A 24,538-nucleotide genomic window follows, 5' to 3' on the forward strand; every position below is an offset into this window, starting at 1 on the left:
TTCATTCATGAGAGACACAGAGAGAAGCAGAGACACAGGCAGAGAGAGAAGCAGGCTCCCTGCAGGGAGCTTCCTACAGGACCTGAGCCAAAGGCAGATACTCAGCCATTGAGCCACCCAGCCATCCCTACATCAGTTAGGATCTCTGAATTTGGGGTGCCTGGGTGGCTCAGTTGGTTGAGCATCTGCCTTTGGCTCAGGTCATGATCACAGGTTCCTTGGATTGAGCTCCACATCAGGCTCCATGCTCAGTGGGGAAACTGCTTCTCCCTCTCCCTCTGCCTGCTGCTCCCTCTGCTTGTGCGGCTCTCTCTCTGTCTCTCCCTGCCCTCCCCTCCCCCATCCTGGCTAAATAAATAAGATCTTTAAGAAAAAAAAGGAGCTCTGAATTTCAGTGAGTCACTTTTCCTCTTTATAAGTCAGTTTTATCCTCTGTAAAATGGGGCACTGGTGGTACTTACCTCATATGGTTGCTGTAGGAATTAAATAAGATTGAACAACAACAAAAATATGAAAAGTAATTAAAGACCAAAAAAAAAATGCCAACCATGATGGGTTTACAGACGCTTGGAATCATCTTCTTTACAATATTTTGGTACTTTTCAAATTTTCTAAAATTACACACTATAATTAAGAAATAAGTAAATGTGTTTAGGTAAGTGAACAAATTGTTTCTATTGTTCTTTAAATAACAAGTTACATGGCTTGAATATAAATGATTGAATTTTATATGAAAATATAAAAATTTGAAAATCCACTCTAATGGTGAAAAATTTTTTAGAGAATCTGTATACATAATAAAAAATGAATCTGTTGCCCAGCCCTGTACCACAAGCCCCCAGGGCTGTCTGTGGGTGACTGCCACTATTACCACTTTGTTAAGCTCTTTTTTCCTAATGTGATTTTTTAGATAGAAAAAGATTCTCACACCTGGTGACTTAATTTGGAAATGACAGAAACCTAATTCAAAGTGGCTTACTCAAAAAAAAATAAAAAATAAAAAAAAAAACAAAAAAAAAACAAAGTGGCTTACTCAAAACAGACATTTTTTTTGGCTCATGTAGCTGAAAAACCCAGGAGTAGTGCTGGCTTCAGACCTGGCTGGGTCCAGGGACTCCAATACCACCCTTGCATACATATGCATTTCTAACTTTTGGCTTTGCTCTCTTTGGTTCTGGCTTCATTCACAGACAGGAGCTTCCCGCAGAAAGCCTCGAAGATGGGCACTGATGGTTCCAGGCTTATGTTCTACCGCTAGGTAATCCCCATGAAAAAGCAGCATTTCTCTCCTGGTAACTCTGCCAAGAATCCCAGGTCTTCCTCTCATTGGCTGATGTGGATCATGTGACTGCCTCAGGCCCAATCACTGAGCTCAAGGCCGTGGAATGCTCTGATTAGCCAGGTAGCCTGAAGTTTCAGCCTCATCCAGATAGAGTGAGTTCCTGAAAGGAAAAGCAAGCTTTTTAGTCACCAAAGGAGGGGAACAAATGCTGAACAGACAAAATAATGTAGGTGGCCACCACCCCGCCCTGATGCTTCTAGAAGAATAAGCATTTACTGAGTGAGGTACACTCTCCTTTTCAGAAATCCATATAAAGATAGGGGTGCCTGCATTCCTGCCAATGGCTTTGCATATGGACGGTGTGAACAACCCTGGAAGGCTTGAGTGTGGCTTAGCCCTCTGCCCAGCTGCTAACACTGATAATAGCTTCACACTGGTGAGCTGGTGAGTTAGTTTCTTAGGTTACATTTTTTGGGGCGCCTGGGTGCCTCAGTCAGTTAAGTGTCTACCTTTGGCTCAGGTCATGATCCCAGGTTCCTGGGATCGAGTCCCACATGCGGCTCCCAGTTCCTTTGGAAGTCTGCTTTTCCCTCTCCCTGCCATTCCCCCTGCTTGTGCTCTGTCAAATTAAAAAAAAAATCTTTTTTTTTTTAAAGTTACTTTTTTGGTCTCACTGAATTAAGTAAGCATTTTAAAAAGCACCTAAAATTTGCTGTGTGTCATAAAAGGGGAGGAGGACAAGCCTGGGTGGGAAGAAGGATTGTGAGGGAAGACAGAGGGAGAGTCAGGAAACATTAACTCGTGGCTAGGGCAAGAAAGGACCCATTTTCTGAGGGCCAACTCCATGCCAGAAACTTCCACAAACTTACAAATGCATTTTTCATACCCCCCAGGAGGGATGAGACATTAGCATCCTCATTTTATAGATGAGGGAACTGAGGCACAAGGACATAAAAATACTTGTCTAAGCCACTCGGGGAAACAGTAACCAAAAAAGGGACTGGAGTGCAGGTCTATCTGCTCTGCTCCATTTTGCTGGCTCGGAAACTCACAGCAACCCTATCAGGTTTCAAATGGAACCCAAAATTCTATCCCTAGTTCCAGGTCTTTCGAAATATTTCTCCCTGCAGCCAATAGAACTACCAGGAGGCTGCACCATCTAAGCAATGCTAACAGCCCTGTTTGTTATATTGGTCTGATATACCAGTAGTCTCTTCTCTCCCTTATTCAACTACATCCCCCCCCCCTTTTTTTTAAGATTTTATTCATTTGAGAGAGAAAGAGATAGGGAGAGAAAGCATGAACAAGAGGGCAGGAGGAGAGGGAGAAGCAGGCTCCCCATTAAACAGGGAGTGCAACTTGGGACTCAATCCCAAGACCCCGGGATCATGACCCAAGCCCAAGGCAGATGCTTAACCGACTGAGCCACCCAGATGCCCCTATATCCCTTCTCTTGTGCCTCAGTTTTCGGGAAGAACTCCTATTGTTGCCATGGTCCAGGTGGAGGACAACTCACCCACTCACCCTCTTTATTAATCTCTTCATTTATCTATTTATTCATTCAACAAACATTCACTAGGTTTATATTGCCTGTGATGAAATCTCAGTGAGACAAAAATTCTCCAGCTCTCAGGGAAATCTGTGATCTAGTGGTGGTAGGGGAGGCCAATCACAGCATGTTAGTATGTTGTTCTTGGTGCCATGAGATCTATAGGGCACTATAGGGTTGAGTGGCACCCAACTCAACCCAGACAGGCTGAGATGCACTGGGAGCCAGGGAAACAGGGAAAGCTTCCTGGAAGACGTAATACTGAGAGGATGCCTTTCTTTCTTTCTTTCTTTCTTTCTTTCTTTCTTTCTTTCTTTCTTTCTTTCTTTCTTTCTTCTAGAATTTATTTATTTATTCATGAGAGACACAGAAAGAGAGGCAGAGACATAGGCAGAGGGAGTAGCAGGCTCCATGCAGGGAGCCCGATGTGGAACTCGATCCCAGGACCCTGGGATCACACCCTGAGCTGAAGGCAGACACCTTAACCACTGGGCCACCCAGGCGTCCCAGATGCCTTTATTTCTTAAAATAAATAAATAAATAAATAAATAAATAAATAAATAAATAAATAAATATTCATCTATTCATTTGAGAGAGAGAGACAGAGAGAGAGAGAGAGAGAGAAAGCATGAGCAGGGGGAAGGACAGAGGGAGAGAATCCCAAGTAGATCCCCTCTCATCCCCCTGCCCTGTTCAGTGTGGGGCTTGCAGCAAGGCTCCATCCCACCACCCTGAGATCAGGACCTGAGCCAAAATCAAGAGCTGGACACCCAACCGACTGAGTCACCAGGCACCCCCTAAGGATGCCTTTAAAAAGTTCCAGGGCAGGGATCCCTGGGTGGTGCAGCGGTTTGGCGCCTGCCTTTGGCCCAGGGCGCGATCCTGGAGACCTGGGATCGAATCCCACGTCAGGCTCCCTGCATGGGGCCTGCTTCTCCCTCTACCTGTGTCTCTGCCTCTCTGTCTCTCTCTGTGTGACTATCATGAATAAATAAATAAAATCTTTAAAAAAATAAAAATAAAAAGTTCCAGGGCAGCCCCGGTGGCTCAGCGGTTTAGCGCCGCCGGCAGCCTGGGGTGTGATCCTGGAGACCCAGGATCGAGTCCCACATCAGGCTTCCTGCATGGAGCCTGCTTCTCCCTCTGCCTGTGTCTCTGCCTCTCTCTTCACTCTCTCTGAATGAATAAATTAATCTTAAAAAAAAAAAAAAAAAAACGAGTTCCATAGTTCATTAGGAACAGAGAGGGCACTGCTGGTTGATAGGATGGAATGTGTATTAAGGACATTTATCATATTCATGGCTGTCTATCTTTTAATGAATATTTTTTTATGTGGGTGATTCTCCCTAATGAGTCCCACCTTCCCAAGATAGAAGAACACCAAATCTGAGCTACTCTTGCAAGTAGAAGGCAGACATGTGACATAGGCTCTGCCCATGCACTTGCCCAGAACTTCGATTCCAGATGGAGCAACATGATATTACATCTTGCTGGTGCAGGCAATACACTCGCTTCTGGTTTGGGGGGCAGCACAGTTTGCAGAGTTGGGTCCCTGACGTAGATGTGGCATTGGTGCTTGTGGCACAGTACCACCACTTGCCACTACACTGAGGTGCTAGCATTTGGTGTTTGGCTATGATAATGGCAGTGACAGCATGTTCTCAAATGACCAGTTCTGCAGTTTTTCCCAGAAATGATGTTTATTATTGAGTCTGTTTCTCTAATTCTCCTGATGATTCTCTGAGCTACCTCACAACCTGCAAAACACACCATTTCTTCAGCCCTGAATGAAACACAAAGGGAGATGCTGTGGTGGGTGATGAGGTGTAGCTGGGCCAGATCACGGAGGACTAGAGCCAGCTTAGGGGTTAGGATGTAGGCAATGGGGAGCTATAGAAGGACATTGCAGAGGAGTGGCAATGCCTTGGTGATATTTTGTGGACGCCAAGGGGAACATATATACAGACTTAGAAATCATGAGGTTGTAGGATAGGATCCTTATTTTCAGATCCATGGAGGGGTAGTTTTTTTTTTTTTTAAGGTTTTATTTGTTTATTCATGAGAGACACAGAGAAAGGCAGAAATATAGGCAGAGGGAGAAGCAGGCTCCCTGCAGAGAACCTGATGTAGGACTCGATCCCAGGACCCCAGGATCACACCCTGAGCCAAAGGCAGATGCTCAACCACTAAGCCACCCAGGTGCCCCCATGGAGGGGTAGTTTATAAAGTTTGAAAGAGGGATTATAGAGAAATGCTTAAGAACATGGACTTTGTTCATGCTCTGTGCCTCGGATTCTCCATCTATAAAATGGGAAATAAATATATATCTCACTTTTTGAGGATTAAATTAGTTAGGGATGCCTGCCTAGCTCAGCCAGTAGAGTACGTATGCAACTCTTGATCTCAGGGTTGTGAGTTTGAGCCCCCACATTGGATGTAGAGATTACTTAAAAATGAAATCTTTGGGATCCCTGGGTGGCGAAGCGATTTGGCGCCTGCCTTTGGCCCAGGGCGCGATCCTGGACACCCGGGATCGAATCCCACGTCAGGCTCCCGGTGCATGGAGCCTGCTTCTCCCTCTGCCTGTGTCTCTGCCTCTCTCTCTCTCTCTCTCTCTCTCTCTCTGTGACTATCATAAATAATAAATAAAAATTTTTTAAAAATGAAATCTTTTTAAAATTTAATTTTTAAAAAATAAAATAAAATTTAGATTAATTTACTTGAGAGAGAGAGAGATGCCTCTCTGTGTCTCTCATGAATAAATAAATAAGATCTTTTTAAAAAATAAAAAAATAAGAGAGAAAGAGCACACACACATATGAGTGGGGGTGGGGGTGGGGGGGACACAGGGAGAGGGAGAGAGAATCTGAAGCAGATACCATACCGGATATGGAGCCTGACATGGGGCTCGATCCCATTACCATGAGATCATGACCTGAGCTGAAATCAAGAGTCAGACACTTAACCAATTGAACTACCCAGGCACCCCCAAAATAAAATCTTCTTTAAAAAAAGTATTAAATTGTTAATGTTATTAAGTGCTTAAAACAGTGTCTGGCATTTGGTAAACGCTCTGCAAATGTTAGCTATCGTTATTGCAATCAATACTGAAAATGCTGGGACTTAGATGGGACTTAGAGTGACAGGTCTCTGGTCCTTGTTTTGCCTCAGCTATGGTGTGTGACCTTGAACAAGATGCTTCCTCGTACTAGGCCTCAGTCTCTGGCATAGGAAATGTGAAGACCAGATCTCTGATTCTGCTTCCGTGAGAGTAGCCAGTTCTTACCTCTGACCTCCCAGATCTGCTCCTACCTCAGTTCCCCAGGGGTACTTGGAGCTAACTCTGACTGGGGTCTTTCATCATCTGACCTCTTGGTTGATGCAGTTGACCACTCTCTCCTTGGAATGTGGTCTCCTGTGGCTTCCTTGATATCCCAGGGTCCTGGGTTTCCTTCATCCTTTCTCGCTGCTCTTTTCTACATCTTCCTGGCTTTTCATCTTCTGTCTCTTAACGGGGGCTTCCCGGAGGCTTATCCTGGGGCTCTCCACTCTTCCATCTGCACTCTGTCCCCCAGGCCATGTCTTCTGTTCTCAAAGCTTCTATCACCTCGCAATTTCTAGGCCTACATTGCCACCTGTCTTCTGGACAGCTCTCCTGGATATATGTAATACATCAAAGAGAATTTATCATTCACTGTCCACCCAGACTTATAGTCCCCTTCCTAGATGATGACACAACTATCACCCACTTTGATGCCCAGACCAGAAGCCCTTGTTCTCATTTGTCACTGAATCTTGCTTATTCTATCCTCTCAGAGTGTCTTCTTTACTTATCACAGCCTCTGCCCTAGTCCAGGCCCCTTCACCAGGACCTTTGCACCAGCCTTCTCAGTGAGCTCACTGCCTCCAGTCATGCTTTCTCTGATCCATGCTATGTACTGGTCTATGGGTATAATCAAGTAGAGCTTATTCCAGGAATTCAAGTTTAGTTTAATATTCTAAAAGAGATCAAAATAGATCAATATAATTTATTATATTCACAAAACAGATAAATATGATCATTTCAATAAATAGAGAAAAAGGACATTTAATAACATTCAATACCAGTTATAATAAAACTGAGCAAACTAGCAATAGAAGGGAACTTCTTTAGTCTGAGATAGGATAGCCACAAAATCCTAGAGCTGAGAGTATATTTAATGGGAAGTATCAAACATTTTCTTCCTGATGTCAGGAACAAGGCAAAAATGTTCTATCACACATTTTTGTTCAACCATTATACTAGTGGTCCTAGCAAGGATGATAAGGCAAGAAAAGCAACAGAATAGGGCACCTGGTTGGCTCAGTTGGTGGAGCATAAGACTCTTGATCTTAGGGTTGTGAGTTTGAACCCTACATTGGGTATAGAGGTTACTTAAAAATAAAATCTTTAGGGGCACATGGGTGGTTCAGTCAGTTGAGCATCTGACTCATGATTTCAGCTCAGGTCATGATCTCAGGGTCCTGAGATCTAGCCCTGCATCAGGCTTTATGCTCAGCAGGGAATCTTCTTCAGATTCTCTCCCTCTGTCCCTTGCCCCACTGGCTCTCTCTCTCTAAAATAAATAAATAAATCTTTAAAAAATAAAATATTTTTTAAAACCAAAAATATATCTTTTTTTAAAGGTTTTATTTACTTATTCATGAGAGACAGAGAGAGAGGCAGAGACACAGGCAGAGGGAGAAGCAGGCTCCATGCAGGGAGCCCGACGTGGGACTCGATCCCAGGACTCCAGGATCACACCCTAGGCTGAAGGCAGGCACTAAACCGCTGAGCCACCCAGCGATCCCCAAAAATATTTCTAAATAAAGTATTAGAATGAATTAAAAAAAATTTCTAGATCTAAAGACAATATACAAAAATAATTTATATATAAATAAATATATATTAACAATTATATATCTAATAATTTATATATATATATATATATATTAGCAATAAACAATTAGAAAATGAAATTTGAGGGACACCTAGGTGGCTCTGTTAGTTGAGTGTCCAACTCTTGATATTAGCTCAGGTCCTCATCTCAGGGTCATGAATTCAAGCCTCACACTGGGCTCCATGCCAGTTTTTAAAAAAATGAAATTTGAAAATGATGCTATTTACAATGGCATAAAAAGCATCAGAAATAAATGTAATATGTGTAAGATCCTTACTCTGCAAACTTTAAATATTGCTGCAGAAGTAAAAAAGGACCTAAATAAATGGAAAGAGAAAGGATGTACCATGTTCATGGATTGGAAGACTCAATGTTGTAAAGATACAAATACTTCTCAAATTGGCCTAATAGATTCAATACAATTTCAATAAAAATTCCAATAGATTTTTTAAGTTAATGCCCTGATTTTAAAATTTATTTATTTGGGGATCCCTGGGTGGCGCAGCGGTTTGGCGCCTGCCTTTGGCCCAGGGCGCGATCCTGGAGACCCGGGATCGAATCCCACGTCGGGCTCCCAGTGCATGGAGCCTGCTTCTCTCTCTGCCTCTCTCTCTTTCTCTCTCTGTGACTATCATAAATAAATAAATAAATTTTTTTAAAAAATTTTATTTATTTATTTTTAATTATTTATTTATTTATGATAGTCACACAGAGAGAGGGGGAGAGTCAGAGACACAGGCAGAGGGAGAAGCAGGCTCCATGGGCCGGGAGCCCGACATGGGATTTGATCCCGGGTCTCCAGGATCGTGCCCTGGGCCAAAGGCAGGCGCTAAACCGCTGCGCCACCCAGGGATCCCTGATTTTAAAATTTATAAGAAAATTCATGGGGCGCCTGGGTGGCTCAGGTGGTTAAGCATCTGCCTTTGGCTCAGGTCATGATCCCAGGATCCTGGGATCAAGCCCCGCATCAGCTCCCTGCTCAGAGGGGAGTCTGCTTCTCCCTCTCCCTCTGCCCATCCCCCACCACCTTGTTCATGCTTGCTCTGTCACTCTCTCAAATAAATAAATAAAACCTTTAAAAAAAAAAAAAGAAAATTCAAAGAAATTAGACTGATTGTTGTCTAGTTTCTAGACAAAACTAGTGCATTGTTGGAGAAGAACAAAGCTTGAGGAGTTATAGTGCTATGTATAAAAGCGTACTATAAAATTTTAACAATTAGGACAATATAGTATTGGCATAGAGTAGACAAGTAGACCAATGATGCAGAATAGAGAACCTAGTAATAGACTCACACATATATTTTTACCTAATATATGAAAAAAGGCCACTATAATTCATTGAAAGGAAAAGAGTATTTTCCTGGAAAGCTGGAAATTTGAGGAGGAGAAATCTTGATTCCTACCTCATGCCATACACAACTCTTTTTTTTTTTTAAGATGCTCCATGCCCAATATGAAGCAATACTAAAGCTTCTAGAAGAATACATAGGAGAATCTCTTATGATCTTGAGGTACATAAGGATTTTTTTATCATATCACATACTCACAAACAAAAAAAATCAACCATAAAGGAAAAAGTTGACAAGATAAAAGATAAGGGAAATGAATGTCATTAAAATTAAGAACTTAAAAAAAATTTAAGAACTTTTGTTTATGAAAAGATACCACCAAGGGACACCTAGGTGGCTCAGTGGTTGGGCAGCTGCCTTTGGCTCAGGTCTTTTTTTTTTTTTAATATTTTATTTATTTATTCATGAGAGACACAGGAAGAGAGAGAGGGACACAGGCAGAGGGAGAAGCAGGCTCTATTCAGGGAGCCCAACGCGAGACTGGATCCCAGGACCCCAGGATCACACCTTGGGCTGAAGGCAGCGCTAAAGGGCTGAGCACCCTGGGCTGTCCTGGCTCAGGTCTTGATCCTGGGTTCTGGTATGAACTCCCATATTTGGCTTTTGCAAAGAGCCTGCTTCTCCCTCTGCCTATGTCTCTGCCTCTCTCTTTCTGTGTCTCTCATGAATAAATAAATAAATCTTAAAAAAAAAAAAAAGATACCAAAAAAATTAAAAAAAAAAAAAAAAGATACCACCAAGAGGTGCACCTGGCTGGCTCAGTCAGTAGAGAGTGAGACGATTTCAGGGTCATGAGTTCAAGCCCCATGTTAAGGAGAGGGATTACTAAGAAAATAAATAAATAGGGCAGCCTGGGTAGCCCCGCCGTTTAGCACCACCTTCAACTCAGGGCGTGATCCTGGAGTCCTGGGATCGAGTTCCATGTTGGGCTCCTTGCATGAAGCCTACTTCTCCCTCTGCCTGTGTCTCTGCCTCTCTCTCTCTCTCTCTCTCTCTCTCTCTGTGTCTCTTATGAATAAATAAGTAAAATCATAAAAAAAGAAGGAAGAAAGAAAGAAGAAAGAAAGAAAGGAAAGAAAGAGAAAGAAAGAAAGAAAAAGAAAGAAAGAAAGAAAGAAAGAAAGAAAGAAAGAAGAAAAACTTAAAAAAAAAAAACACTATGAAAGTGAAAAGGTATGCCACAGACTGGGAGAAGATACTTGCAATACATATATCCAACAAGGGACTTACACCTAGAATATTTAAAGAACTCATATATCAAGAAAACAAACCAGACAACCCAATAAAAAAAAAAAAAAAGAAAGCAAGAGGGGCACCTGGCTGGCTCTGTCAGTTAAGCACCTGACTCTTTGATTTCAGCTCAGGTCTCAGTCTCAGGATTGTGAGCTCAAGCCCTGTGTTGGGCTCTATGCTGGGTGTGGAGCCTATTTAAAAAAAAAAAAAAAAATAGGGATCCCCGGGTGGCGCAGCGGTTTAGCGCCTGCCTTTGGCCCAGGGCGCTATCCTGGAGACTCGGGATCGAATCCCATGTCAGGCTCCCGGTGCATGGAGCCTGCTTCTCCCTCTGCCTGTGTCTCTGCCTGTGTCTCTGCCTTTCTCTCTCTCTCTCTGTGTGACTATCATAAATAAACAAAAATTAAAAAAAAATAGAGTAAAATAAACAAGAGACTTAAACAGATACTTCAAAAATTGCCAGTAAGCACATGAAAAGGTGCTCCACATCATTAGTTAATGGTGAAATGCAAATTTATTTTTTTTAAAGATTTTTAAAGGGCAGCCCTGGTGGCACAGCGGTTTAGCGCCGCCTGAAGCCCAGGGTGTGATCCTGGAGTCCCGGGATCGAGTCCCACATCAGGCTTCCTGCATGGAGCCTGCTTCTCCCTCTGCCTGTGTCTCTGCCTCTCTCTCGCTCTCTCTGAATAAATAAATAAATAAATCTTTAAGAAAAAAAGATTTTTAAAAATTTATTTTCTTGGGGCATCTGGGTGGCTCACTCGGTTAAGCGTCTACTTTTGGTCCAGGTTATAATCTCAGGGTCCTGGGGTTGAGCCCCATGTCTGGCTCCCTGCTCAGGGAGGTGGGGGGTCTGTTTCTCCCTCTTCCTCTGTCCCTTCCTCTGCTTGTGCTTGCTCACTTTCTCACTCAGATAAATAAATAAAATATTTTTGTGATGTATTTTCTTTAGTCATCTCTACACTCAGTGTGGAGCTGGAACTCATGACCCCGAGACTCTGACAGAGCCAGCCAGGTGCCCCAGTGAAATGCAAATTTAAACTACAATGAGGTACTATTACACATTTAGGAGAGTGGCTACAATGAAAAAGACCAACATTTTCAAGTGTTTGCAAGGATGTGGAGCAACCAGAATTCTCATATGTTGTTAGTAGGAAAATAAATTGATACTTGGGGATTCCTGGGTGGCTCAGCAGTTTAGCACCTGCCTTTGGCCCAGGGCGTGATCCTGGAGTCCCGGGATCGAGTGCCGCGTCGGGCTCCCTGTGTGGAGCCTGCTTCTCCCTCTGCCTGTGTCTCTGCCTCTCTCTCTCTCTCTATGTCTATCATGAATAAATAAATAAAATCTTAAAAAATAAATTGATACCTATTTCTGAAAATTGGCAGTATTTGCTGCAGTTAAACATATATGTTTCAGGAATTCCAATATTGTGTACACACCCAACAGAAATGAGTGTGCATATGCTCTCCAAAAACAAGATACAAGAATATTCATAGCAGCATTATTTAATAACCCAAAGTTGGAAACAACCCAAATGTCCATTAACAGTAGAATGAATAAAAAATATATGTTTTCATACACACGCACACACGCACAGAGTAGATTATATAGCCATGGGTAAGAACAGACAATTGCCACATGCTGTAACACAGTTGAAACTTTTGGGCAAAATGTAGGGCAAAAGAAGCCACACAAACATACATACTATATGATTCTATTTATACAGAGTTCAAAAACAGGCAAAATGAATATATGGTGGTAAAAATCAAAATAGTGGTTACTCTTTGGGGATATGGCTGGGTGGGGGCATGAAGGAGCCTCTGGTCACCAGAAATGTTCTCAGTCTTGATCTGAGTGGTGGTTATAACTTATCAAGTAGTTCATTTAAGATTTGGGTGATCTACTATTTGTAAACCACACCTCAAGTTTTAAAAACATTCAAAACTTTAAACTATCAATGTCCATCAGTGTCTCCTGCTGCTTACAGGAGAAAATCCAGATTCCTTTTCAGAGAGCTGATCCCCATGGTCATCAGCTCATTGTGTGGCTGCCACCATCCCCCTCCTAGACCATAAGCTCCACAAGGTCAGGACAGGACTGCACAGGACTGGGACTACACTTCTTGCGGCTGTAACCCCAACTCCTAACACAGTCCCTGGCAAACAGAGGAAGCTCAATCAATACATATTTTAAGTAAATTAATGGATGAGTAGTGGCTTTATCTCGTTCCAATAGTAACACTTCTAAGCTCCCTCTCCAGCCTCCCCCAGAGGTTTCTGGCATCTTCCCAGCTCTCTCTAGCCCTGCAGAGTGGCTCAATCTTGCCCAACAGGTGGTATTCTTGTACCATCTCTACTCTTTCTGGAATGTCCTTTCCCCTTTCTTGTCCTGCAAACTGCTGCTTCAGACTCTTCTAAACCCACCCACGACCCCACTCCTTCATGCTCTTAAAACTTGAATCTTTAAAAAAAAAAAAAAAAAAAAGATTGGGATGCCTGGGTGGCTCAGTGGTTGAGTGTCTGCCCTTGGCTCAGGGTATGATCCCATGATCCCGGGATCGAGTCCCACGTCAGGCTCCCTACAGGGAGCCTGCTTCTCCCTCTGCCTGTGTCTCTGCCTCTCTCTGTGTCTCTCATGAATAAATAAATAAAACCTTAAAAAAATATTTCATTTATTTATTCATGAGAGACACAGAGAGGCAGAGACACAGGCAGAGGGAGAAGCAGGCCCCCTTTTGGGATCCCAATGCAGGACTGGATCCCAGGACCCTGGCATCATGACCAAACCGAAGGCAGACGCTCAACCACTGAGTCACCCAGGTACCCACTATGTCTTTATTTCTATGGCTCTACAACTCCCTGACTGGGAGACCTTAGGCAAATCACCTAACTCTCTGCGTTGGCAATTCAGTTTGCACACTACGCTTTTCCCTTGCTGTGCCCAGAAGGCTGACCTCTGTGGAATCTATCACCTGAAACACCTTGCCTTCTGATTCCCTATGGATTCAATCAGTGGGAAGTCCTCGAAGAACAGGAAGAAAGGGTATTTGTGCCTCTCCTCCTATCCTCATTTTCTACATCCATGGCTCCCAACAGGTGCCCCCACTTTCACAACCCCAGCTTCACTTGGTGCTAGTGACAACCTTCTCACTTCTTTCCCTACAGACCTATAGATGATAACAGCTCCCCACTGTTGCTAAACTTGGGCACCCCATCATCCCTTGTAGGGATGAAGGAAGGTGGGGGCATGCCTTGAAGGGTGAAGGAAACTTCACCCTTTCCATCCTTCTGTTGTAAATAGTCCCTTTGTTCAACTCCGCAAGAAACACTTCAGTTGCCATCTGTTTCCTACTGGGACTCTGTGTCACATACTCCTTAACCCTCAATTCGTTCGTTTGTAAACAGTGAGGCAACTGTGATGATTGAATGAGATGGTGTGTATGAGGTGCTTTGTACAATGCTGGCCTTTGCATAAGTACTCAAAGAACATAAACTACCTTTATAATTATGATTTTGCCCCAACACTAGGCTGTGAGTGCTCTGTTTCATTTGATGAAGCTCAAAAAATATTGTTGAATGAATGAATGGGTGAGCAGTGACAAAGAGTAAAATAAGAGTCACTGTGTTACTTATAGAATCTTTGTGTTTAGCTGAAGAACTTTCTCAAAGTAGTGAGCTCCCCATCTTTGGAGGTGTTCAAGCTCTGGAAGTAGAGAAAATCAGCTGATGGTGATGTTGAAACAAAGTGCAGAAAGCAGGTGGCATATGGAGCAGGGGGTGTCAGTTAGACTTTTTCAAGACCTTTCTAGCTCCAAGTGTCTGGAGTTCTCTGACTCTAGGAGTCAGAGGAAAAGAAAATAGAAAATCCTTTGGCTCAGGTTTTGAAGAAAGAACAAGGATAGATCTACACAAGGACTCACAATATTTTGGTTCAGCCTTTAAAAACCAGCCGCAGGGGGATCCCTGGGTGGCTCAGCGGTTTAGCACCTGCCTTTGGTCCAGGGCGCGATCCTGGAGTCCCGGGATCAAGTCCCGTGTCGGGCTCCCGGCATGGAGCCTGCTTCTCCCTCCTCCTGTGTCTCTGCCCCCCTCTCTCTCTCTGTCATAAATAAATAAATAAATAAATAAATCTTTAAAAATATAATAAAAACCAGCCTCAGGCAGCCCGGGTGGCTCAGCTTCTCCCTCCTCCTGTGTCTCTGCCTCTCTCTCTGTGTTTCTCGTGAATGAATAAATAAATAAATAAATAAATCTTTAAAAAACAAAAAAAAAAAAAAAAAAAAAACAGCCTCATTTGCAGAGGAGCAAATGAAGCCCAGAAAGAGGAAAAGATTAGTCCAAAGTCACATAGAAAGCTAGAGCCCAACTCCTAGCCTGGTTATGCCTCCACATGTATTACAGGGGCACCTGGGTGGCTCAGTGGTTGAGCGTCTGCCTTTGGCTCAGGTCATGATTCTGGGGTCCTGAGATAAGAGTCCTGCATCGGGCTCCTTGCTCATGAGGGAGCCTACTTCTTCCTCTGCCTGCCAATCCTCCTGCTTGTGCTCTGTTTCTCTGTCAAGTAAATAAATAAAATCTTAAAAAAGAAAAGAAAATGTATTTAAAAAAAAAAAAGTAAAAGAAGAAAATGGGGCACCTGGGTGACTCAGTCAGTTGTGTTTGACTCTTGATTTTGGCTCAGGTCATGATGTCAGGGTTCTTTTTTTTTTTTCCCCCAAAGATTTTATTTATTCATAGACAGAGAGAGAGAGAGAGAGCAAGAGAGGCAGAGACACAGGCAAAGGGAGAAGCAGGCTCCATGCAGGGAGCCCGACGTGGGACTCGATCCCAGGTCTCCAGGATCACACCCCAGGCTGCAGGCGGCGCCAAACTGCTGTGCCACCGGGGCTACCCCGATGTCAGGGTTCTAAAATTGAGCCCTGTGGTGTTGAGCTCTGGGCCAGTGGGAGTCTACTTGAGATTTTCTCTCTCTCCATCTGCCCCTCCTTCCTCTACTCTCTCTCTCAAATAAATAAATAAAGCTTTTGGGGATCCCTGGGTGGCGCAGCGGTTTAGTACCTGCCTTTGGCCCGGGGCATGATCTTGGAGACCTGGGATCGAGTCCCACATCGGGCTCCCGGTGCATGGAGCCTGCTTCTCCCTCTGCCTCTCTCTCTCTGTGTGACTATCACAAATAAATAAAAAAATTAAAAATAAATAAATAAATAAATAAATAAATAAAGCTTTTGAAAAAATAAACAATAGGGATGCCTGGGTACCTCAGTGGTTGAGCACCTGCCTTCAGCCCAGGCGTGGTCCTGGAGTCCCAGGATTAAGTCCCACATCAGGCTCCCTGCATGGAGCCTGCTTCTCTCCCTCTGCCTGTGTCTCTGCCTCTGTGTGTGTGTGTCTTTCATGAATAAATAAATAAAATCTTTAAAATAAGTTAATAAATATGGGCAGCCTGGGTGGCTCAGCAGTTTAGCACCGCCTTCAGCCCAGGGCCTGATCCTAGAGACCCAGGATTGAGTCCCAGGTCGGGCTCCCTGCAGGAAGCCTGCTTCTCCCTCTGCCTGTGTCTCTGCCTCTCTCTCCCTGTGTGTCTCTCATGAATAAATAAATAAAATCTTTTTTAAAAAAAATGTAAGTAATTAATTTTATTTATTTGCAGAATCAAATGCACATCATGGCAATGAGTCGGTGAGCTGGCAAGGAACCAGGCTTGAGGTAGGGAGGGAACATCCTCTGAGATCACCACTAGACAAGATATGGGACGGGGTGGAGACAGGAGCATGTCCTCACCTTTGGGGAACTCCTGGGGCAGAAGGAACAGATGTGGTTAGTGTGGCCCAGAGCAGAGCAGGGGCCCCTGGGAACAGCTACAAGGAGGGAGCTCTCAGAACTTTCTAGCAGAGGGATCCGTGGGAGGCATGAACTCCTCAGTCCCTTTGGGGTGCAGCAGGAACTCTGGTCACTAGTTGCCAGTTTTGGAAAGGGCCTTCATGCCCAGGTTGGGGAGAGGAATTGGGGGTGTCTGAGGTTTCTTCCCCAAGCCAAAAGATTTCAGAATTTTCAGGTTGGAAAAAGTAAAATTCACGTGGGTGAATATTCCCACAGGATACTGGAAGCATCTCTATGATATCCCCCTTGACAGCCAAGATTTATCTGGAACCCTTTCACTGGGACCCCTCCCACGGCCTCCCACTGCTCCGGGTCCCCTCCCCTTCTCCTCCAGAAGCCAGGGTAGGGTTAAGAGGTAATTATCAGATCACGGTCCTCTTCAGACTCTCTGGTGTGGCCCTTTACACAGAGAATAAAGTCTCTCGGTTCCAGGCCCTTCTGGGCTGGCCTTTGCCTGCTGTCTAACCACTGTCCTCGGACTCCTTCACCCCGCACACTCCATGACGCTGGCCTTCTTTCTGTGCCTTACACAGGCACATTAGCTCATTTCCACCTCAGGGATTTTCATTTGGTGTTCCTCTATCTGGAATGTTCTTCCTTCAAATCAAAGCACACCTCCTAAATGCTGAGGGGTGCCACCTAGATTTCCCACTGGGGATGAGGTACTCATTCCCCACCTGCCCTCAGTTGAGACCCCCCGTTGGAACGCCTCCCCCTGAAGATGGCTGGCTCCCCCAAAGTCTTGGCCCTTCCTGTGAGCAGCTACCTAGTGGCTGGTCAGGGTGAGGGTACAAAGACTGGGCCCATTGTCTGGAACAGGACAGCTTGGAGAGGCTCTTCTGGCTCCTAGATCCGTGGAGGGGGGCAGCTGAGGCCTTTGTTGTGACTTGAGTGTCCGGGACTCCCTCCTTTCCCCTGCCCTGCTTGCCTCACCCAGAGGTGTGGAGCCAACCCCACCCCTGCCCCCACCCCTGGAGCTTCCTGCCCCCACTCTCCCGCTTCTGGGAGTCCCACTGAGGCAGTCTGGTGGGCACCTCTTCCTCATTTGAGTCTCAGCTCAGACGTTATCCTCCTTGGCCGCCTCCCTGCTCACCGTGTGCGACCTCACCCCACCTCTCTGTGTCTGCACCCTCTTCTGTATCTAGCACCTTTGGAAACCACCTCTTGTTTTGTTGGTTCCTTCCGTTCATGGGCTCTCTCTCTCCTGGATGCGAACCTCAGTTTCACAGGAGCAGCTGTCCTGTCCTCCTCGGCTGGGAACTGATGCCACACCTGGTGCAAAGTTGATGCTCACCAAGTATCTGTGGGCTCCAGTGAGCAGGTGAAGGGGTGAAGCTCCGCAGGAGGGACGCCTGCCTCTCGGGCTCCTCCCCAGCCCCGCCCCGCCCCCAGAGCCCCAGAGCTGGGCGGTGGGGGCCCCTCCCCCGTGACCCCGGCTGAGCTGGGGCCTCCTGGGAGGAGGGAGCCTGCAGCCGCCTTGGCTGCCTGCCCTGTATTGATCAAAGCTGGGAGGCCTGCTGGCTGAGGTCTGTCCCGGCCGTGGGGGCGGGGGAGGGGGAGGGGGATCTGGCTGAGATTCATGCGGGGCTTGCCTGGGGCTGAGTGGCGCTGGCTAAAGATCCATCTGCTTTGGGGGGCTGACAGCACCCCTTCCCCACACTTCTGAGGGGAGGCCAGCTTAGCTAGCCCCAGGAGAATGGGGGGTAGAGGCTAGGCTGCAGTTGCTCTTGGACTTCCAACGCTCTTGGCCTCTTGCAAAGCCCTATGTTTGATGCACATCACCCTTTATGGAGATCCTACTGGGATCCCTCTGTTGGGGCCTCTATACAGGCCTTCTATACAGGCCTTCTAGCACCCTCTGCACAGCACTGTGCAGGACCCAGGGCTGAGGTTCCCAGTGAGCCTGGGTTCTGTGGGGAGTCACATTTGTCACAGCTCACTGTGATCCAGGATGAAGGAAAGAAAATAGCGTGGGAGGGATGCTAAGGATACTCTCTCCCTTCAGAGTCCTGACTCAAGAATGAATAATCAGGGTAATTCCTACTTGCCCAATAAAGGCCCTTGGTCCAGAAAGGAGAAACAACTGGCCCAGGGTCACATGGCTATTGGCAGTTAAGCTGGGGCTGGAGCCCAGTCTCCCATCTGGCAGATGGACTCGGGAAGGAAGATGCTCTGGCATCCCCAGCACTCTGCATGCATGTACTGAGCACCTCCTCTGGGCCAGGCTGGGTGATGGGTTCTAGAGATGATATGAGGGTGGGGTGAACCCACCCTGACCTCAGGAGCTCACAGCCCAGGAAAGAACATGCATGGACTCTTGTGTATACATACATAACAGTAATCCACACTGGTCCAGTGATGGGAAACCACAAGGCAGAGGAAGTGACTGCATCAGAGATATGCTGGGAAGACCTTCTCCGGGAGGAAGTACTCCCTGAACTGTGTCTGAGATGGGTGATATTGAAAAAGCAGGGACATGGGGAAAAGGCAGAGTAGTCCAAGCACGGGCTCAGCATGAGGAAGACACTCAGGCTGCAGTCTTCTGTTGCCTGAGCAAAGGCCACAGCCCTTTTCCAGGCTCCAGACTCTGGCCTCCCTGCCCTTCTGCCCACAAACCACCCCACTGCCAGAGCAAGTGCTCTGAAACACAACTGGGATCATGTTACTCTCCTGCTCAAAGCCCATCAGTGGTTTCCTGCTGCCCTCTGGATAATGTCCTGTCATCACAGAATCCTAGAGGTCATTTCAGACATTCTATGTCCAGCCACTCCCAATTTACAGAGAAGAAAACTGAGGCCCAGAGATCATATAGTGAATCAGGGGCCACTCTGGAACTACAACAGTGGCCTTCCTAGCCCTGGACAGGGCTCTATTTCTGGACACTGCATCCTCTGCCTTCCCCTGAATGCCCAGCGGGTATTTAAGGAGCATCCCCATCTCTAGCTAAAGTTTCAGAATAGCAAAGCTGGGAGGGACCCTCATTTTACAGAAGGCAAACCAAGGCCAGGAAGGCAGGCCAGCTTTGCAGTTACTAAAATACTTGCACAAAGGTTCTTATTTAACTCTTACGACCTTGGGAAGTAGACGGAGTAAAAGTTATCATGCCCATTTGATAGGTGAGGAAACTGAGGCCCAAAGAACAGAGTGATGTGATGAGTCAGGGTCACCTGGTGGCTTCGTGTATTCATTCTTCATATATGTGCTCTGCATGTGCACTGTGGGGTGTAAGCCGGGATGAGACCATCCTGTGTGGGGTTGCTCACGGTCTCCTTGGCAATTCTGCGAAGCTGGAGCTGCAGTGCACACCAGCACAGGAACCCTAGGGCTGGGCAGAGCAGGGTGAGACTCTCAGGGGGTGATCTTTCAGGGGAGTTCAGTGTGGGAGCTGGGGAGGGAGGGAGTTCCAGGCAGGGCCTTGGCCAGTCTCAAGCTTCCTGCCTGGCCTTCTTACCGGAGCTCCTTCCTGGAGGATTTAAGACTATGTTGAGCAGTTGTTTTAAATTTCCGGGCAGGGGGCTGCAAAGCAGGGGGGGCTGTGCAGGCCGTCTGGGGTGTGGGCTGCTATTTACCAGGGCCCTTTGTGGGATGCAGCTCTCCAGGCTGGAGGCTCCCACAATTGCTTCCAGCTGGGCTGTCAGCCAGCCGGAGGAGTTGGGGGTAGGTTGGGAAAGGGGGGTTGTGGGCCAGAGAGGAGGTCAGGGACATGAGGGGTCCCTTCCAGCCTCCAGGATCCCCTCTACCTCCTTGGGTGGCTGCAGTTGCTGAGGTATCAGGCCTGGCTGAGCATCCTTGAACACAAATGTATCTATAAACTGGGAATCCATCCGGCCTGGACATTTCAGAGCTTTATGGCCTTTATACACTTAATCTTTCATTTCCTCTCCCCTGCTTCATCTCTCCGCTCACTTCCCCTCTTTCCCAAGAGGGATTGCTCTGCTCCCCCTCCCCCATGGCCTGTGGAGGCTCCCTGGCCCCTTTGTCAGAAGCTACCTGTGTGTGCAGCTGTCCGGGCTCCCTGGATCTCTGTCTGGGCCCACCATTCATTCCCTTTCCACCGACAGTAGCAGATAAACAGGCCTGGCACAAACCCCTGTGTGTGGCACCCATAGGACAAACTCCTTAGCCACATAGCCAACACCTTCCAGCCTCCTCTCTGCTCCCCTGGGGTACAGCCCACCACCAGCCCCAGCATAAGGAACCACAGTACCTGTGTGGTGCTCTCTGCCTCGCCCAGAATATCCACTGTCCATCTTTCCCCTTGGTCTCAGGCATCACTCCTGGGGCGGGTTGGAGCCTGTCCTCTCTGGGTGCCTGCAGCCTTCTCTGTAAAAGGAGAACACTATTTAGTCTCATTTGTCTTACAAGCTTATGGATAGATGAAGGGGAGTCAAGAGCTTTGGAGGTTGTCCAGGACCCTATGAGTTCCAGTGTAGGGAGGCTAGATCCATCTGGGGAGATCCTACTTTGATGGAAACATATTACTTTTACATCAAGAGTCATTTTGTGCTCCTTTTGATAGAATCCTAGAACCAGATTCTGGGAGCATGGCTTGTCTGTGGTACCCCAGTGCCGGGCTCAGGAAATCTATCATGTGAGAGATCCTCTGGATCTTTCCCTCCATCTTATACCAGAGACCAAGGTCCAGAGTGTGAAAAGAACTCACCAGAGGTCACACAAGAAAAGGGCAGAGTTGGGACCAGTTCCTTTAAAATTTACTATGAAATTAGTTAGTGAAAAGAACCCCTATAGCTGGAAGCCAGGAGTGCAGTCCTCTCTGAGCTTCTCTGGCACTCTCCCCACCCCTCCCCCACCAGGTTTCCTTCCTGCCAATTCTGATGGTGGGGGTTGGGACTCTCCTGTGAGGCTCCTCCCGCCCTCCTGTTCGTGTTCTCTCTCTCTCTCTCTCTCTCTCTCTCTCTTTCTCTCCTTCAGTGAGAAGCTCTTAGAGAGCTGGGCCAAGCCTTCGGGGAAGGTGGCAGGTCCCAGCTGCAAGGCCTGGTGGGTCCCACACTCAGAGAATGAATCTGCACTGGACAAAGAATGTCAAATGTCCCTTTTGTTCTGGGGATGGTGTGGGAATAGAGCCCTGGGGCCAGTGTGGGGAAGAATGGAGCAGGATGGGTATGTCCGGGCTAGGATGGTAGGATGGGGTGAAGGTGCACTCTCTGGGGGTCCAAGAGGGTGAAAGGTCAGACATGAGTCTCTAGGGCTTTGGTGCTGGGGGGAGCCACCTGCCTAATCCCATAGCAAGGTGGTGGGAACCTTATAGGCCTGGGTCCCATGGCTCTCAGTCACTAGGCTTTCTCAGTGCTTTTCTCCCCACAGCACGTGCACCAGCGGTGGAGCCCATTAAGGTGCCTGGTCTTCAGTGAAACCCCAAGGGGATGGCCTGATCACACCCATTTCACAGGGTTGGGGAGTGACTTGTCACTAACTACTCAATGAGGGAAAAGCAGAACCAGAATTTGAAATTAAGTGCAGCGATGCCTGGGTGGCTCAGTGGTTGAGCACGCCTGCCTTTGGCTCAGGGCAAGATCCCGCGGTCCCGGGATCAAGTCCTGCATCAGGCTTCCTGCAGGGAGCCCGCTTCTCCCTCTGCCTATGTCTCTGTGTCTCTCATGAATAAATAAATAAAATCTTTTTTTAAAAAAGTGAAATCAAGTCTAGCTCTAAGCCAGGGCACTTACCACTTTTCCCTTGAGGCCAAAGGTCACACCTGGCCAGCTTTTAACTGGACAAAGGGATCTTCAGAAAGGTGAAGTAACTTTGCCTCTGGCCACCAGGCCTGTTTGGGACAGGGACTGGCCAGGCCAGCCCTCCTGCCTGCTCTAACTGGCTTCAGCCCTGAATCACCTTCTCTGGGACAGAGGGCCTCAGGACACGGGAGATGCTCTTCTTCCTCCAGGGTCAGTTTATGCTCCCAAATTTCATCTTGGAACCCTAGAGTGAAGAGGAGGAGCGCGGAAGGTGGCTCCTTACCAGTTGTGTGGTGTCTGTCAACACATCTATGCTCTTGGAGGCTGAGTTAGCGCCCCTAAAAATAGGTTCTGCCTTATAGGGTGACCGGGGGAGACCTCTAGGAGACAAGGGAGGCAAAGGTGAGCAGCACTAACCAGGTCTCCGTGCAGGCCATTTCCCCTCTTTCCTCCTCCCTGCCTCCCTCCTTCTTGGCTCATCGGCCTTGAGGTCAGATCAAGCCTGATTAATGGGCCTGGGAAGCGAGTTGGGCAGGAGCTGGGAGAGACAGGCAGGGAGGGCAGGAGAAGGTAGGAGGCAGGAGAGGGGACAGGGAAGCATCTAAGGAGGCAGAAGTGGAGGGAGAGAGCCTGGTCTTCAGATTTCTGTTCAGAGGCAGGAATTCATTTCTAGGGGCTCAGAACACTTGAGTTACCCACTGCAGTCTCGCACTCTAGAACCCTGGACAACCCTTCGGTACCAGAAGGGACCGAACCCTGCTCCTTACCCCAAATTGTTCAGATGAGACCAGAATGGGGCCTTGAGAGCAGCCTGTCCTGGCACTGGATGAACCCGCACGGTGGTGTCTCCTTGGACCCAGGTCTCCCAGGTCTGCTCCACCGACGCCCACGTGATCCTCACCTTGCGCTTAAGGCTGAACACTGAGCCCCCTGCACCAAGTGGGGGACTCGGCTTCAGGGTGTCTCTCTGTTGGGTTGGATGGATTCCTCACAGAAGACGCTCAGGCCCTTTAAAAAGAAATAAATAAATAAATCGAAGACCAGATTTAAAGTCTTGCCTGAATGCTCCCAGCCCAGCTTCTCCCTCCCTCCTCCCCTTGGAGCTCTTACAGCCCCCACTGCCTGAGCCCCTCCAGGGCCCTTCAGCCTCCCAGCTGAGTGGGAAGAGCAGGCAGGAATCTTGTGTTCCTGAGGGTTAGGTGCTGGGGCCATGCTTGCACCTTTTCCTCTCTGCCCTCAACCTCCTAACAATCTTACCAGCCTGCTAAGGTGGTTACAGCAGGCTGTGTTACATCCCCACTTGTCCAGAACCTGGCAGAAGAGGAAGGTTGGGCTGAGAGAGGGTGGGGGTGTCTGAGGCTGCGTAGAGGCAGAGCTCAGGAATGTCCTCATCTCTTCCAAGTTGAGCTCAGAGTTCTTGCCTGGGCTGCCCTACCCAGGATCTCCAGGATCTGAGTGCAGGGTCAGCCATAATGGGCAGACAGCAGAGTGGGAAGAGGACTCAGAGACCATTTCATATGGCCCGTCTCATAAGGATGGAGACAGTGACCCAGAGGAGGCAACGGGCTTGCTCCGGCTTCCACAGCAGATCTTTGCACATGCCATGCAAGGAGCTAGGGGCTAGAGAACACAGTGAACAAAAAACCATGATGCTAGATGGAGCTCTTACTGATGGCGACCAGCAATGCTCTTGGGGTTCTGATAAGGGAAGTATGGTGGCCCAGAAGGCTTCCTGGAGGAGGTGATTTCTGAGAACTGAATGGTTGCTGATGACAGGCAGGGATGGAGTGCTCCAAGCGCTGGAGATTTCCCTATTCTCCGCTCCTCACGGAACCACTGGAGAGTAATAAGAGATGAAGTACCCTCTAGCTTAGAGTTACCAGGTAAAATACAAGATGCTTAAATACAAATTTAAGTTTCAGATAAACAACCAAAAATTGTTTAGCATAAGTATGTCCCGTGCAACATTTAGGATATACTTATACTAAAAAAATTAATTCATTATTTATCTGAAATTGAAATTTAACTGAGGGGACGCCTGGGTGGTTCAGCAATTGAGCGTCTGCCTTTGGCTCAGGGCCTTATCCCGTATTCCCGGGATCGAGTCCCACATCGGGCTCCTTACATGCAGCTGCTTCTCATCCCTCTGCCTGTGTCTCTGCCTCTATTTCTGTGTCTCTCATGAATAAATAAATAAAATCTAAAAAAAAAAAAAGAAATTTAACTGAGATTCTTGCATTTTTATTTGCCACATCTGGCAACTTACCCCAGCTGCCATGGAAAGACAGGGTCAGAAAGTCTGAGGCTGGAGGCCAGAGGTAGTGGGGAGGGGGTGAAGACACAGGAGATGGAGTCTAGATGGAGTAAGAAGGAGAAGGGAGAGGCAAGGCTTGTACCCTGCTGTCTGAGCAATCAAGTCAGGGCATGGAGGAGGCACTGCCCCCCCCCCCAGGGTGGGTAGTGGGAGACAGTTCAAGAACATGCTGAGTTTAGTTATGGACAGTAATGGCTGAGACTCCCCAGGGCCCTCCTAATGGAAATAAATGTTCAGGTGATGGCTAGGGACAGGAGAAGAAACGTCATGGCTAAGGTGCTACTAGCAGAGTCCAGGAAAGGAGATTCCAGTTGAG

At 47.1% G+C, this 24,538-nt stretch overlaps 1 long non-coding RNA gene across 2 annotated transcripts; it reads right to left on the bottom strand.

Annotated features, from left to right (window-relative positions):
- Positions 1-1,026: 1,026 nt before the first annotated feature.
- LOC140630342 (uncharacterized) lies at positions 1,027-23,731 on the bottom strand. 2 transcript variants are annotated; one of them, XR_012028105.1, is made up of 5 exons: positions 23,166-23,731; positions 22,676-22,916; positions 20,420-20,535; positions 19,380-19,537; positions 1,027-1,442 (listed from the first exon to the last, which is right to left on the bottom strand). It is a non-coding gene; the product is annotated as an uncharacterized lncRNA (long non-coding RNA). The 2 variants fall into 2 exon arrangements; XR_012028106.1 differs by lacking the exon at positions 19,380-19,537 and having other exon boundaries at positions 23,166-23,730.
- Positions 23,732-24,538: the final 807 nt, after the last annotated feature.

The sequence above is a fragment of the Canis lupus genome, chromosome 3, assembly GCF_048164855.1.
Source record: "Canis lupus baileyi chromosome 3, mCanLup2.hap1, whole genome shotgun sequence".
In the NCBI taxonomy this organism is placed as follows: domain Eukaryota; kingdom Metazoa; phylum Chordata; class Mammalia; order Carnivora; family Canidae; genus Canis; species Canis lupus.